Source organism: Panthera onca, chromosome E2 (genome assembly GCF_046562875.1).
Source record: "Panthera onca isolate mPanOnc1 chromosome E2, mPanOnc1 haplotype 2, whole genome shotgun sequence".
NCBI lineage: Eukaryota > Metazoa > Chordata > Mammalia > Carnivora > Felidae > Panthera > Panthera onca.
Genome location: NC_138353.1, coordinates 27,949,540 through 27,963,564, shown reverse-complemented (window position 1 = coordinate 27,963,564; position 14,025 = coordinate 27,949,540). Strand labels below are relative to the sequence as shown.

Genomic DNA, 14,025 nt, shown 5'->3' with positions numbered 1-14,025 from the left:
TCTGAGCTGTCAGCACAGAGCCCAACGCAGGGTTTGAACTCATGAACCGCAAGATCATGACCTGAGCCAAAGCTGGACACTTAACCGACTGAGCCACCCAGGCGACCCTCTTTTTACTATCAACTTCCTTACCAGTGAACACATATTACATGTCCTTAAATTTCCCATTACTTAGGGAACTTTGTCTCATTCCATGGAAAGGTACATGGACCCAGATAATTCTTTGGCATTCTTCTTCACTGGACAACACAATCGCCCATTTCTGGAACTGCTGACTCCCTCACCTTACCTTGCTCCCAGTCATCTGATCTTCTGGCCAAGGACAAACAGCCACTGTTCTAAGTCAGTGGTGCCAAGTCCACCATCACCTCACTATCAGATATGAGTTGATAAGCATGAGAAAAATGAAAACATTAACACACTAGTGCAAATCCAACATAAAATGACAAAACAACACACTGACACCGATGTCAAAACACCAACACCAACACCATAAACCCACGGGGCAAAATCTCACAACCCTATACCAAGACAAAAATAAGTAAAATGATAAAAGCTCATCTACTTGGGGGGAGAAGAGAGGAGCCCGGGTAGCCCCCAGAAAGTGGTAAAGTTCCTCCCCCTTCACTGTTAGCCTCACAATCTTCCTGGCAACATAGAAGAAGAAACCCAGCGATCTTATTTTGAGGAACACAGGTGGAGAAAGTAGCTGAAAAGCAAACAACACTTCACGCAAGTATGCTTCCAGCGCTTTCTTCACACTAGAAAATCAAAAGTGACTTGGAAGTCCAACAATAGGGGAGAACTAAAGTAAAACTTTGTATATTCACATAGGAAAATATATTAACCCCCTCCAAGAAAGGCTGCATTTGTAGACTATGTAAATACATGGAAAAGACCATGCAAAATGTAAACTAAGGGAAGCACTAACACTATTTGTGTTGATGAAAATTATTTTTAAAAATGGATCTTTTACAATGACACAAATAAGAATTTATGGAGACTAATAAACAGTTGACGCTTTATAATGAAAAGCTTCTTTGAAATGGCCAAGTTATTATTTTATGGTCAAATTGATCAAATACACAAGAAAACTTACCATATACCCAACCTAAAGTTTCTAATGCTATTGCAAAAGGCAAGCACCAAAGAAAATGCAGAACACATCAAATTCTCTTGATATTTCTTGCTGTTTTGACACAATTATTCTGGCTACCATTATCTGTTAATTGTCTTCACATCACTACCCTAATTCAGCATTTTTTACAAAATGTTTCCAAGTCAGCACCCAGCACACTGGCACTGGGTACACAGTTATTAGCAGACGTTATTCGGGGTCTACATGGCAAACCCAAAATACTCCTCGTATTTATGACAGTTACAAACAAAAAGCTGACACATGCTCTGCCATTTTGTGCCTTCACTCAAATACCTGCAAGTTCAGTGACGCCCAGCAAATTCTCCTGAGTCAGTTCAATCAGCTCCTGCAGCAGGGCCTGGCTGGAGGACGATTCGGCACTGAACCGTACAGCCCCTGCCCCAGCAATCACACTGCGCATGTGCACACAGAGCCATGCACAAGAATGCTCCCTGCAGCACTGGGAACGGCCTCCGTGTTCATCAATAGGAGAATGGCTTAAAGAACTATGGTACAGCTATACAGCTGCACAGAAGTGGACATGAAAATGAGCAAAAGTTACAGAATAGTATTTATTTTCTTTGCTCAGTCTACCTGATACAGAAAAGTTCTGGAAGGATCCACAGGACACTGGGAACCATCACTATCTCTGAGGAAGACTAGGACTAGTCTAGGCTAGTCCTAGTCCTAGTCCTAGTCTAGGACTAGGCTAGGACTCAGAACGGCAGTCATATGGGACTCCCGACTTTTCTGTAACGTTTCAGTTTTTACAAGGAGAATAAATTCATGCCTCATTTATATAATTAAAATTTAAGAAAAATCTCTGGGTCATAAACTGCATGTGCTTTATCTAGTATTCCATTCAGGGAATTCAAATCCATATGAACGCAGGCAGCTCGAATCTAAGTGCAAAAGGGCATTGAAGGCACAGTGTCTTCACATGTAAATACACAAACATTTCCCTCTATACTCCTCCAATAATATAATCTTCCTCGCTTAAAAACAAACCCAGACCCCGTCCTCTACAAAAAAATATTTTTAAAAAGGTGCTTTTAGTACGAGACCAAATTTTTTAAAATTTTACATACCATCTCAAATTCTTTAAGAAGCAGTTTTATTTTTAGTCTAAAAAATAACAGCATTATAAGGCCTGAGCCAAGCTTCACTTCATTAAAATGACATCTGCTGCCCATGTAACGGTTCTGAAATTGTTTCATTCACTTGGTCTGGTTTTAAGCAACACAGAAAAATTAGTATTCCACCTTGAGTGTGGCCTCGGAGGACTTCCAGTACCTCATAGTCCTCCTGGACCAGGAAGGAGTCCTTGAACAGCAGCGGGGTCTGAGGGTTCTGAGCTCCCTAAGGGATTTGGGAATCAGCCAGGTTTGGGAAGCCATGCTTTAAAAGAACCTTTAAGCAGCACCTCTCAACTTGTGCTGAATATGATCATTATTTTTTAAAGTATGATGGGAAAGCCACCCTTCCCCCCTACAGACCTATTAAATCAGAATCTCCGGAGAGCGGGTTCCAGGCATCAGGAATTTTTTCCCCTCAGATTGAGAACACTGCTTTGAAGTAACTGGTTTAGGAGTCACTGATCTCAAGCTCATTAAGCAGAACACCATTATCTGCATGGGTTGTAGAAACAGTGGCATGCCAGGGAAGGAGGTAAGACACCAACGCCGGTTTTATTTGAAATCAGGGTTTGGACTGATAGGGCCCAGACTACTGATACACAGAGACCTGTTACAAAGTAGGACTAAGAAGCTCTGGTTTCAGGTAAAGATAAAGTCACTCCATTAGCTGTGAAACTTGGTAAAGTCATTTAACCTCTCTGAGGTTCAACTGATCACTTTTTTAAAAAGGACTGAAATAAGTGACCTCTGAAGATCCTTTGATCTCAAATCCCAGTAGCTACAAATCAGTCAAGGCCACAAGCAGGGTGGTCCTTAAATAAATGCATGAATATCTTCTATAAGTATCAGATTCATCATATATACATTTCTGTCTTGTCTACATAAAAATCCTATTCCTCATCACACCATAAGAAATCCTAACTGAACATAATTATGTTCTATCAGATCAACCATAAAAGAAAATTAGGGGGGTGTCTGGGTGGCTCAGTCAACTGAGCGTCCAATTCTTGGTTTCGGCTCAGGTCGTGATCTCATGGTTCATGAGTTTGAGCCCTGCATTAGGCTCTGCACCTACAGCACGGAGCCTGCTAAGCATTCTCTCTCTCCCTCCCTCCCTCTCTCTCTGTCTCTCTCTCTCTCTCTCTCTGTCCCTCCTGCATACTCACTCACTCTCTCTCGGACCCTGCTAAGCATTCTCTCTCTCCCTCCCTCTCTCTCTCTCTCTCTCTCTCTCTCTCTGTCCCTCCTGCATACTCACTCACTCTCTCTCTCTCTCTCTCTCTCAGAATAAGTAAACATTAAAAAAAAAAAAAGAAAAGAAAAGATAATTAAACTAGTCAAATAAGTCCCAAGATAAATAAAAACATTTGGCATAAAAGAAAATTTTCAAATAACTCTTTAACCTTTTCCTTGGCAACATTCTAATTTTTAAAAAATCTTTCCATTTTAAAATATTGTATTAAAATACACATAACAGGGCGCCTGGGTGGCTCAGTCGGTTAAGCGACTGACTTCGGCTCAGGTCATGATCTCACGGTCCGTGAGTTTGAGCCCCGCGTCGGGCTCTGTGCTGACAGCTCAGAGCCTGGAGCCTGTTTCAGATTCTGTGTCTCCCTCTCTCTGACCCTCCCCAGTTCATGCTCTGTCTCTCTCTGTCTCAAAAATAAATAAACATTAAAAAAAATTTTTTTTAATAAAAAAAAAATACACATAACATAAAATTTACCATTTGAACCACTCTTCAGTGTACAGTTCTATGGCAGGAAGTACATTCACAGTGTTGTGTGACCATCACTACTATCCACCTTCTTTTTATTATTTATCTTTTATTATTTATTCTTTTTATTTTTTATTATTTTTCTATTTTTTTAAAATTTTTTACATAGTCTCCACACCCAGTGTGGAGCTCAGTGTGGGGCTTGAACTACTCACAAACCTGAGATCAAGACCTGAGCTGAGATCAAGAGTCTGACACTTGACCAACGGAGCACCCAGGTATCTCTACAGAACTTTTTAAAAGACCACTTTATTGATTAGAACTTTGCAATCTTCCCCAAGTGGAAGTCTGTACCCATTAACACTAAAATTCTCCTTTCTCTTCTCCTGGCAGCCCCTGGCAACCATAATTCAACTATCTGGTCTCTATGAGACTACTCTCTAGGCACCTCACAAAAATTGAATCATTCAATATCTGTCCTTTGTGACTGGGTTTTTTTTCATTTGGCATGTTATCAAGGTTCATCCATGTTGTAGCACATATCAGAACTTCCTTCCTTTTTAAGGCTAAATTATATTCCATTGTATGTATATACCACATTTGTTCCTCCATTCATCCATTAACAAATACTTGAGTTGCTTCGTTCTGATTTTTCTAACCATATGTCATTTTGAATGAAGTCACATACGGTAGAGATGAGAGAACCTTACATCACCAGCGTCTCTTATAAATAAATAAATAAGCAAGCCAGCAAGCAGACCACACTCTGCAACATAAAACAGACCTTCACATATTTAAAATAACAGAAATTGTACAAAGTATGCTCTTGAATTACACTAGACATCAGTAACAAAAAGATAGCTGAAAAATCCCAAAATACAATATTTGGAGATTAAACACAATACATGGAGATTAAATAAAACATAGGTCAAAGAAGAAGTCTCAAGAGCTATCTCTAACTAAATGAAACTACAACTTATCAAAACTTGCGGAATGCAGAGAAAGCAGGACTTAGAGAAAATTTATAGCACTGAATGCAAATATTAGAAAAGATGACAGATCTAAAAATCTAAGAATCTAAGTTTCTACCTTATGCAACTAGAAAAATATGAGCAAATTAAATTCAAAGTAAGAGCAAGCAAATAAATAAAGCTGGAGCAGAAATCAATAAAAATAAGATCAATAGAGAAAAATCAATGAAGCCAAAAGGTAATTCTTTGAAAAGACCAATAAAACTGATAAATCTCTAGCCAGGTTAATTGAGGAAAAAAAAGAGAAGACACAAATTACTATTATCAGAAATGAAAGAATGGTCATTACTACTAAGCCCAAGGACATTAAGAGAATAATAAAGGATTATTATGAACAACTCTATGCCCACAAATTAGATAATCTAGATGAAACAGACCAATTCCTTGAAAGAGACAATCTATCAGAATTTACACAAGGTGAAAAGAACAATCTGAATAGGCCTATATCTAGTAAGGAAACTGAATCAATAACTAATAACCTTTTAAAACTGGAAACAGATGGGTTCACTGGTGAAATCTCCCAAAGCTTTAAGGAAGAAATTATCTCAAGTCTCCACAATCTCTTCCAGAAAACAAGAGAGAAAATGCTGTCTAATTTATTCTATGAGGCAAGCATTACCCTAATCTCCAAACCAGACAAACACATTAGAAGAAAGAAAAACTACAGACCAATAGCTCTCATTAACACAAATGTAAAAATCCTGGACAAAATACTGGTGGACTAAATCAAACAATGTACAAAAAAAAAAAAAAAAATTATATACCACAACCAAATAGGATTTATTTCAGGTATGCAAGACTGGTTCAAGATTCAAAAATAAATTTATGTAATCCATCCATACATCGATAGACTAAAGAATAAAAAAAAAATCCCACAATCCTATCAATAGATACAGAAAAAGCATTTGAAAAAAATCCAACACCGAATCAAAATTCTCAACAAACTGAAAACAGAGGGGAAGTTGCTCAACTGGATAAAGAACATATACAAAAATCCTACCGCTGACATCATACTTAATGATGAGAAATTAGATGCTTTCCTGCTAAGATTAGAAACAAGGCAAGATGTCTGCTCTCACCACTTTTTTAAAAAAACTTTTTTTTAATCTTTATTTTTGAGAGAGAGAGAGCGAGCAAGCAGGGGAGGAACAGTGAGAGAGGAAGACACAGAATCCCAAGCAGGGTCTAGGCTCTGAGCTGTCAACAGAGAGCCCAATGTGGGGCTCAAACTCATGAACCACAAGTTCATGACCTGAGCCGAAGTTAGACGCTTAAACTGACTGAGCCATCTAGGTGCCCCTCATTCTCACCACTTTCATTCAACATCATATTGGAAGTCTTACCAGATGCAACAATACAAGAAAAGAGAAGTGTACAGATTGGGAAGGAAAAAAATAAAACTTCCTTTGTTTGCTGATGACATGATGATATGTAGAAAATCCCAAAGAAACAACAAAAAAATTCCTGGAATTAATAAACCATTAAGGTTTCAGGATACAAGGTTAATAAAACTCAATTATTTTTTGTTATATACCAACAATAAACAACTGGAATTTGAAATTTAAAATGCAATACCATTTACATTAGCATCCGAAAAAAAGCAGAAATACTTAGGTATAAATCTAACAACATACGTGTAAGATCTCTATGAAGGAAACCACAAAACTCTAAAAAAAATCAAAGAAGATCTAAAGAAATGGAAGACAATTCCAGGTACATGGATAGGAATCAAGATGCCACTGTCATTTCTTCCCAACTGTATCTACAGATTCAATGAAATCCCAATAAAAATTCCAGCAAGATTATTTTGTGTATTATCAATAAACTGATCCTAAAATTTATATGGAAAGGGAAAAGATCCAGAATAACCAATACAACACGGAAGAACAAAGTTGGAGGGCTGTCACTACCTGACTTCCAAGACTTAGTATAAAACTAATCAAACAAAACAAAGTAATCAAAACAGTATGGCTAAAGAAGACAAATAGATCATAGAACAGAATAGAGAGCCCAGGAGTGCCTGGGTGGCTCAGTCAATTAAGTGTCTGACTCTTGATTTCAGCTCAGGTTATATCTCATGGTTTGCGAGTTCAAGCCCCACACTGGGCTCTGTGCTGACAATGTGGAGCTGCTTGGAATTCTCTCTCTCTCTCCCTCTCTCTGTTCCTCCCCTGCTTGTGCTTCTTCTCTCTCAAAATAAGTAAATAAAAAGAATAGAGAGCCCAGAATGAGACCTACACAAAATATAGTCTACTGATCTTTGACAAAGGAGCAAAGGCAATAAAAGCAAGAAAAGATGGTCTTTTTAGCACGGTGACAGAAGAACTGGACATTCACATGCAAAAAAATGAATCTAGACACTGATATTCCACCTTTCATAAAAATGAACTCAAAATGGATCACAGACCTAAATGTAAAACACAAAACTATAAAATTCCTAGGACATAACTTAAGAGAAAATCTAGGTGACCCTGTGTTTGGCAATGACTTTTCTGACACAATACTGAAAGCACAATCCATGAAAGAAAGTATTGCTAAGGTGGATTTCACTAAAAGTAAAAACTTGTGCTTTGCAAAAGACACTGTCAAGAGAATGAAAAGGCAAGCCACAAACTGAGAGAAAATTTTTACAAAACACATATTGATAAAGGACTGGTATCCAAAATACACAAAGAACTCTTAAAACTCAAAAATAAGAAAATAACCCAATTTAAAAAAACAAGACCCGAGCAAACACCTCACCAAAGAATACACAGAGGCAAATAAGCATGTGAAAAGATACTTGACATCATACGTCACTAGGGAACTGCAAATTAAAACGAGACACTACTACACACGTATCAGACTAGCCAAAACCCAGAACACTGACAACATCGAATGCTGTAGCAAATATGTGGGATGGCAGAAACTCATTCATTGCTGGTGGGGATGTAAAATAGTACAGTCACTTTAGAAGACAGTTTGGCAGTTTCTTAAAAAACTAAACACACTCTTACCATAAGATCCAGCAATCTTCCTCCTTGGCATTTACTCAAATGAGCTGAAAACTTATGTAAACACAAAAACCTGCATACAGATGTTTTATTCATAATTGCCAAAACTTGGAACAACCAAGCTATCTTTCAACAGGTAACTAGATACATAAATTGTATTACATCCGTACAATGGAGTACTATTCAGCAATAAAAAAATAAATAAATAAAAGTAAAAAAAGAGCTATCAAGCCAGGAGAAGATATGGAGGAAACCTGAATTCATAGAATGGAAAGCAGACACATACTACATGATTCTAACTACATGACATTCTGGAAAATGTAAAATTATGAAGACAGTAAAAAGATCAGTGACTGTGGGGCTCAGGGAGAGAGGGGAGGATGAAGCACAGATTTTTTTTTTTTAATTTTTTTTAACGTTTATTTATTTTTGAGACAGAGAGAGACAGAGCATGAACAGGGGAGGGTCAGAGAGAGGGAGACACAGAATCGGAAACGGGCTCCAGGCTCCGAGCCGTCAGCACAGAGCCGTCAGCACAGAGCCCGACGCGGGGCTCGAACTCACGGACCGCGAGATCATGACCTGAGCCGAAGTCGGCCGCCCAACTGACTGAGCCACCCAGGCGCCCCGAAGCACAGATTTTTAAGACACTGAAACTACCCTGTACGATGGTATGATGATGCATACATGTCATTATACATTTGCCAAAACCTACAAAATGTACAAAACAAAGACTGAATCCTAATGTAAAAAACCATGGACTTTAATGGTACTGCATTGATAATGCAGCTCATCAGTCATAACACGCAAGATGGTAATTATAGGAGAAATGGGATGGAAATAGGGGGGAGTGGGAGCATGAGGATTCTGTACTTTCTGCTCAATTATTCTGTAAATACAAAAGTGTTCAGGGGCACCTGCATGGCTCGGTTGGTTAAGCGTCCGACTTTGGCTCAGGTCATGACCTTGCGGTTCGTGGGTTCAAGCCCCATGATGGGTTCTGCAGACAGTGCAGAGCCTGCTTCGGACCCTCTGTCTCCCTCTCTCTCTGCCCATCCCCCACTCATGCGCACAAACATGCTCTCTCTCTCTCTCTCTCAAAAACAAACATTAAAAAAAAGTGCTCAAAAAAAATTCTAATACACACACACACACACACACACACACACACACACACACACAGATGCCTTGTGGTGGAGAAAAAATAGAGGAACAGCTACCTCAGGACAGAAAAGTCCTTGACTACCTCTATGTTGCCCAGGCCTCAGAGATGACCTTATGTACTGACTTCCACAGAAAGGGCTACGACAAACTCCTAAGGAAGCTGAAGCCACACTGTGACCGGGGGGTTGGGTTCTGGTCATCATCTTGGAACCTTCTTTTACAGAGGCCATGCAGCCCTTTCTTTACACAGCTGCCACCATGCTTGCTATGTGGTTTTTATACGTAAATAGCGGCTTTGAAAATAAATATTTGATTGGGGGGTAAAAAAAATCACTTGATTTACTACCGATAGGAATCCTTCCTATAATGCTGTATGGGTTATGTTAGCCTGAGGGGAGGAATGATTCACATTAAGGTAAAAGAATATTAACACAAGAGGAAGAAATACAATCCAAGTTTAATTTCAAGCAAAAATAAATGTGTTACTCCTGGTTGCTGGCATTAAGGCTGTGAGAACTCCGTCCCTTAAACAGAGGCTCACAGGCCACTGGATCCACCATGGTTTTCTTCAGCTAACACAAGTTGAAAGCAAAGGTCAGGTATGGCTGCGGGCAAAGGGCTCCCTTGGCCAGTCCCAGCCACCGACCAATAGCCAAGCACAGCTCACTACAGGGAGAATTACTGCTTTTTCCACCCATCGTGCACTAGTCAGCCCAAAGCCATTTCAGCTTTTTGGATGCAGCCCACATGCTTCTCTCTGCTCATTAACAGAACCAGTTAGAAGTTATATCTCCTCTTCTCACTCCTATCCTGTGTCCCCAGTAAGAATTGTACCCTAAGGATAACTTAATAGCTGAGGAGGAAAAGTTCCTCCTTTTAGGGGTGTTCCAGCTGACAACTGATAAAGGTTCAAGAGAATATCACAACTTTACAACCCTAATAATGAACTAGTAAATATATGCAATGATCATTAATGGCTACTAATATCACAAAAGGAAAGACACTCAGACATTATGTATCTTATGGGAAAAGTACAGATCATCATCTATGAAGTATACTTGCAAAAAAAAAAAACAATAAAAAAAACATAAATAAGCCGCTAGATCTAATTACAAATTTATAGAAAATACAGGGGGACAAAGGAACATATTAAATCAACACCACAGGAATGCAATCAGCAAAACTCAGCAGAAGAGTCTACAGGAAAAACTCAATTTCTTCAACAACTAAATTAATGAGGGAAAAGAGATGGCAGAGAACACTGTAGTTCAAAAGGCATTCCAACCAGGGCACCTTGGTGGCTCAGGCTGAGCATCGGACTCTTGATTTCCACTCAGGTCATGATCTCACAGTTTGTGGGATCAGGCCTTGCGTCAGGCTCTATCTATGTTGACAGCATAGAGCCTGCTTGGGATTCTCTCTCTCTCCCTGTCTGCCCCTCCCCCCACTCGCGCACACACTCTCTCAAAATAAATAAACACTTAAAAAAAAATGAAGGCATTTCAACCAACAGCAATGCAAAACCTCATGTGGATTCTGATTTTAACCACTAAAAAAACACTTACGGCACAACTGGAGAAACACGAACATTGGATATTTGATGCAACTAAGGAATTAATGTTCATTTGTTTAGGTGTAATCATGGTATTGTGACTATGGTTTCTTTTTAAGTCCTTATCTAGAGACACATACAGAAACATTATACAAAATGATGTGACACTTGGAATTCACTCCAAAATAATGTGGGGTGGGAATGAATGCAGGGGGTGCTGGTGAAGTAGGCTGGTCCACAACTGATCACCACTGAAGCTGCATGATGCATACATGGAGGTTCATTATTCTATTCTCTCCACTTCCACATTGCTTGTAATTTTCCACAGTAAGTAGATTTTACCAAATTAATTGGAATAATTTCAGATCTCAAAATTCCTTTGGTTGAGGTCAACCATTACAGTAGAGCCTGCTTGCTGACTATCTCAGTTATACTAAATACCGTATAGCCAACCTGCTCTTTCAGAGCTTATCATTTGAAACCTATACAATCAGTTTTTCTTTTCCAACCCTCTACCAACTAACCGATCTTTCAAAACATGAGCAAAAATCTCCACTCAAAGCTTGCCCTTACATCACTAGTCAAAAGCAACCTCTCTCTCATGCACTGCCTATCCAACCAGACCATAATTTTCCAGAAGACAAGGAATATGTTTTACTGTCATTACTTCTCACAAAATGTCTAGCACAATAGTCTGCACATAGCAGTTGATTATCCGACCAAAAAACGTGTGGATCAGTTCTGGCCTGTGCAGAGATGAGTGGCAAAACCAACAAGTAATATAGTACCAAAAGCAGAGGACACATTTACAAAGTCTACAGGTCATGAAGAACGGATGAACACACTGTGGTAGATCCATACGATGGAATACTACTCGACGTTAAAAAGTAACAACAATATTACACACAACAGTATGGCTGAATCTCCAAAACGCTGTGGTAAGAGACAGAACTTAGGCACAAAAGACTACAGAGTATACACCATTTCATTTACATGAAATCCTGAAAAAGGCAAGTGGTTGCTTAGGACAAGAGATGAGGTAAGGGGACTTGCTGTAAGAGCATCAGGGTACTTTTTCAGTGATGGAAATGTTCTGTATCTCTTCCTGTATCTTGATTGTTATAGTTACACAACTATATATATTTGCCCAAAGTCCCTAAATGGTACAATTAAAATGGGTGGCTTTTATTATAAATCATGCCCTAGTAAAACTATTTCACAATCATAAAACTAGATTTAAAAATTATAAATATTTATAATAGGACAGACCAAGAACTCTTACAAATCAATAAGACACACATGAAAGAAAGGTAGGCAATGCTCTTTCTGCCATCTTTCCGTGCCCCATAATGGTGTGCATGAATGTCCCAGCAGATGCGCTCCAGAGCACTAACAGTACTAAGAAGACAGGCAAACGCCAAGTTCTTATTAGGTCATGCTCCAAAGTCATCTTCCAGTTTCTAACTGTGATGATGAAGCATGATTACATGGCAAATTTGAAAATCACTGATGATCACAGAGCTGGGAAAACTGCTGTGAACCTCATAGACAGGTTAAACAATGTGAAGTGATCTGTCCCAGATTTGATGCACAACTCAAAGATCTAGAAAAACTCCAGAATAATTTGCTCCCGTCCCACCAGTTTGGTTTCACTGTACTGGCAACCTTAGTTGGCATCATGGACCGTTAAGAAGCAGGACGAAAACACACAGAAGAAAAAATCCTGGGTTTTTTTTTCTAGGGATGTAATACATAAGCACAGATAAAATGCCTCAATGGAAGATAGAAAAGAAAGGAAGGAAAGAAGGAAGGAAAGAAGGAAGGAAGGAAGGAAGGAGGCAAGGCGAGGCAAGGCAAGGCAAGGCAAGGCAAGGCAAGGCAAGGCAAGGCAAGGCAAGGGATGGGTGCCTGGGTGGCTCAGTCAGTTAAGCACCGGACTTCAACTCAGGTCCTGATCTCAATAGTTCGTGAGTTCCAGCTTCGCGTGGCACTCTCTACTGTCAGCACAGAGCCCACCTCAGATCCTCCATCTCCTTTTCTCTCTGCCCCTCCCCACTCACACTCTTTCTCTCCCTCTCTCAAAAATAAACAAACATTAAAATTTTTTAAAAAGAGCACCTGTGACACAAGAACAGACACTCAGATCAATGGAACAGGACAGAGAACCCAGAAATGGACCCACAAACATATGGCCAACTAATCTTTGACAAACAGGAATAAAGACAGTCTCTTCTGCAAGTGGTACTGGGAAAACCGGACAGCGACATGCAGAAGAATGAACCTGGACCACTTTCTTACACCATACACAAAAATAAACTCAAAATGGATGAAAGACCTAAGTGTAAGACAGGAAGCCATCAAAATCCTCAAGGAGAAACCAGGCAAAAACCTCTTTGATCTTGGCTGTGGCAACTTCTTACTTAACACGTTGCCAGAGGCAAGTGAAACAAAAGCAAAAATGAACTACTGGGACCTCATCAAAATAAAAAGCTTCTGCACAGAGAAGGAAACAATCAGCAAAACTAAAAGGCAACCAACAGAATGGGAGAAGATATTTGCAAATGACATGTCAGATAAAGGGTTAGTATCCAAAATCTATAAAGAACTGATCAAACTCAACACCCAAAAAACAAATAATCCAGTGAAGAAATGGGCAAGAGACATGAATAGACACTTCTCCAAGGAAGACATCCAGATGGCCGACACATGAAAAAATGCTCAATGTCACTCATCATCAGGAAAATACAAATCAAAACCACAATGAGATACCACCTTACACCTGTCAGAATGGCTCACATTAACAACTCAGGCAACAACAGATGTTGGCGAGGATGTGGAGAAAGAGGATCTCTTTTGCATTGTTGGTGGGAATGCAAGCTGGTGCAGCCACTTTGGAAAACAGTATGGAGGTTCCTCAAAAAACTAAAATAGAACTACCCTACGACCCAGCAATTGCACTACTAAGCATTTATCCAAGGGATACAGGTGTGCTGTTTTGAAGGGACACATGCACCCCCATGTTTATAGCAGCACTATCCACAACAGCCAAAGTATGGAAAGAGCCCAAATGTCCATTGATGGATGAATGGATAAAGAAGATATGGTATAGATATACAATGGAGTATTACTCGGCAATCAAAAAGAATGAAATCTTGCCGTTTGCAACTACGTGGATGGAACTGGAGGGTATTATGATAAGTGAAATTAGTCAGAGAAAGACAAAAATCATATGACTTCACTCATATGAGGACTTTAAGAGGCAAAACAGATGAACATAAGGGAAGGGAAACAGAA

General features: G+C 39.4%; 1 protein-coding gene and 1 pseudogene across 4 annotated transcripts in view; one reads left to right on the top strand and one right to left on the bottom strand.

Moving 5' to 3' along the window:
• TENT4B (terminal nucleotidyltransferase 4B) overlaps positions 1–14,025 on the bottom strand; it is a 76,550-nt gene that overhangs the window by 49,395 nt on the left and 13,130 nt on the right. The gene's annotated exons all lie outside the window — the stretch shown is intronic.
• Positions 11,927–12,472, top strand: LOC132690404 (small ribosomal subunit protein uS8 pseudogene; annotated as a pseudogene).